This window comes from Pinus tabuliformis, chromosome 4_1 (assembly GCF_031772625.1).
Source record: "Pinus tabuliformis cultivar Carrire ecotype Pingquan chromosome 4_1, CPIR1, whole genome shotgun sequence".
Lineage (NCBI taxonomy): Eukaryota > Viridiplantae > Streptophyta > Pinopsida > Pinales > Pinaceae > Pinus > Pinus tabuliformis.
The window spans coordinates 867,836,357-867,839,485 of NC_142303.1; the positions used below are offsets into that span (position 1 = coordinate 867,836,357).

Genomic DNA, 3,129 nt, shown 5'->3' on the forward strand with positions numbered 1-3,129 from the left:
TTAGTTTGGCCCTTAAGAAGTTTCTTATTGGCAGATCCCACTCACATCAAACCCAAACCCAAACCTAGTGCCCAGTTAGTCTGACCCTTAAGAAGTTTCTTATTGGGTGAAAGGGAAAAGCGCTCATCTATTCGGCTACGCCAAATCCTATATCAACGAGTACAACCTAGATTTCTCCACTCTATATAATCCCCTAGATTAACCCAGTGTATATTGCACACTTGAGATATTACGTTTCCCGCAATGCTAGTTTTATTTTAAAAATGTAAAATATTTAAAATCTTATGACACGGTATACCAACTTCGATTACTCAACTCTATATACTCGCCTGGATGCCTCCACTGTTTATACTCTCTAAATTAAACCGCATTTATTTCGGTTCTGCGTACCATACTTTTTACTCAAGTGCCTAGTTTATTTCATAACATGAATATTTAGGATATTTATAACATGAATATTTAGGATATTTGTAAATTTATGTTTTAGTTATTAAATTTCAAAATGTTGGGTGGTCAGCAGATTTTCAATGGTGCTGAATCTATTTCCAAATTATGATTATCAAACTTCAAAATCTTCAATACCTCTAAATATTTAATAATACTAAATCTATTTCCACCATTAAAATTACATTTAAACATCCAAACTATTTTTGACCATCCAAACAATTCCTTAACCTCGTTATCCTTTTCCTTAACCTCGTTATTCTTCTTCTTTTATGAGTGATTGTACTGTTGTTTAAGACAAAGCGGAGGAAATTATGAGTGATTGTACTGTTGTTTAACACAGGGCGGAGGTTTCCTTTACAGTAATTTCTCATATAACCTCGGACGAGGTTTCGTTTACATTTCTCAGATAATCGTTTATCTTTATTGCCTACCTTTCTTTCTCCACTCCTGTTTAATTTGTTCCTTCAACACCACTCTGTCACTCAATAATTTTTAGGTCAGGCGTTGAATCGCTTATGTCACCTCATTTTATAAACTCGAATACAGTCAATCTCGATGATGTGCGTTGATAAAGGAAAGCCATACAAAGAACCATCCATACTCGTTTAGAGACTGATCAAACAAAATGAAGTACAAAGAACCGTGCATTCTCGTGAATAGACCGATCAATCAAAATGAAGGAGAAAAGCAATTTGACTAAGCAGTGGAGATACACAGAGAAACCTTCTTTTTGTAACCCTACAGTCCAAACAGAACACTTCGACTCCTACATTCATTACACATCTACATTAGGGAATCGGAATCAGTTGTGCTGACCTTTAATATACAACAAACTCTAACACACTCGACTATCGACAGGTTGCCCAAGTAATATAGATCTTCTACTCTTCGGAAAATATAGACCTATAACGCCAAAAAAATATTGATCTGCAACTCTGCACAAAATTTATCTTTCTGCTGTATAGCCAGTCCCTCTCTCAGGGAAAAAACAAACGCCCCGGATCCTAAATTTCTTAAAAAAAAGATATGTCTGAGCAAGAAATTGTTAAAAACAATTGAATAGAAATTACAATAATATAATGCTCACGAAGTCACGCAAAACACTCGATGATTCGGATCCTGACGGATGCAAACCAAACATTTCGAGGGTGAAAATTCTGGAATATCAATAAACATTCTATATAAACTAGATAACAAGCACTCATCATTATTCTTTTTCATTACGCTGCAAACATCATATTTCTTTCAATCGACGGCGACTGTCACATCTCGATCCAGACAACGGCCATAGCCCTCTCGAACGACCCGGGTAAACGATTAAGAATTGTTGGAGAAATGCTAGATACTGGCGTTGACTGATGTACTAGATGTCCAAAACGAAATGATGTCCAAAATGTTTATTGGGTATAGACAAGTTTTATGAATTAGATGTAAAATAGTCTACTTACGGGATTCTAGATCTGCCTGCGCAGGTTGAGGAGATTTGGCCTTGGTAAGATATTGGCCCGCCGTGGGACTTCTATCCGACAAAACCTGATACCTACTGAAATAGCGGCAACTCCGCCGGTAAACTATTGAGATCCAGGCCTTCGAGGTCCGGATTCGTACTGGCCTTCCGTTTGATATTGTTACTTGCGAGTCGCGTGACGGACAACTTCTTCCTCCTCGACGGCGGATAAGTCGGGCAGGACGTCGCAGGTTTTCCCGTGGTTTAAGAAATCCTCCCACTCGAAAGACGGGCGCCAGAACGCGTTGGACACAACTGTTTTGATGCATTTTAGTGCGGGTTCTTGGCGGTTGAGGTCATTACGAGTTCTGAGGCCGTACCTGCGTGTAGCCTTGATTCGTTTGAGCAGAGCGAGGAATTCTTCGAAACTGTCGCCGTCTCTGCCCGTGCAGGGTCTCTTCGGAATGGGATTGATGTCGTCTGCCTCCACCTCCGCCTCCTCTCCATTCGTGGTCCAACATAGTGATGATTCCAGTGGGCGCTTCATCACGGTTTCCGTGTACTCTTTTATCACCAGTAGCAGATGGGGATCGACCCCGGAACCTGTGAACAGTGATTATCTCACGGGCATTCCGCTACAGAGGCTTAAGAGTGGCGAAAGTATCCTTCATCATTCTTAGGGTTCATCCAATGAACCGGGAAGTCCAACTTGTTGCGAGAAGTAAATGAGTACAAGCTATTCTCTGAAATCGGTGGTCGAACCCTTCACTATTATGGCTGGTGCTAAACGAATCGTGACAACCCCTTTCAGGGACCGGCTACCAATGTTGGAGGTACGGTTGAGAATGCAGAGTGACACGCAACCAGGTCCCGAATAAATAACTGACATTGTGCCATCAATTCTTCCGAAAGGCGCGGGTACGAGTCAACTACAATTAATAACGGTATGGTTGTCGTTGGTTCGAAAAAAAATTAAAATTTCAAAATCACTGGTGAATTATAAAGGTTGGATTAAATATCTATATTTGAAAAGAAGGGAAATATTTTTAATGAGGTGTTAATAATTTTGATTAGGGATGGTTTTGTAAAAGAGATCCGTCAAAGTCCAAATGACCTCATAAGATTTAATAGTTATGTTGTGATTTGGAGATAGTTCTCAAACTTACCCCAACATGATGTAACTTGCAACAATAAAATATGTAACTTTCATGGTACTATTACACATAGTCCAAAGT

The 3,129-nt window shown here is 39.6% G+C and overlaps 1 pseudogene; it reads right to left on the reverse strand.

The window, feature by feature from the left end:
- Nucleotides 1-1,876: 1,876 nt before the first annotated feature.
- Nucleotides 1,877-2,783, reverse strand: LOC149178949 (uncharacterized; annotated as a pseudogene).
- Between the last annotated feature and the right edge of the window lie 346 nt (nucleotides 2,784-3,129).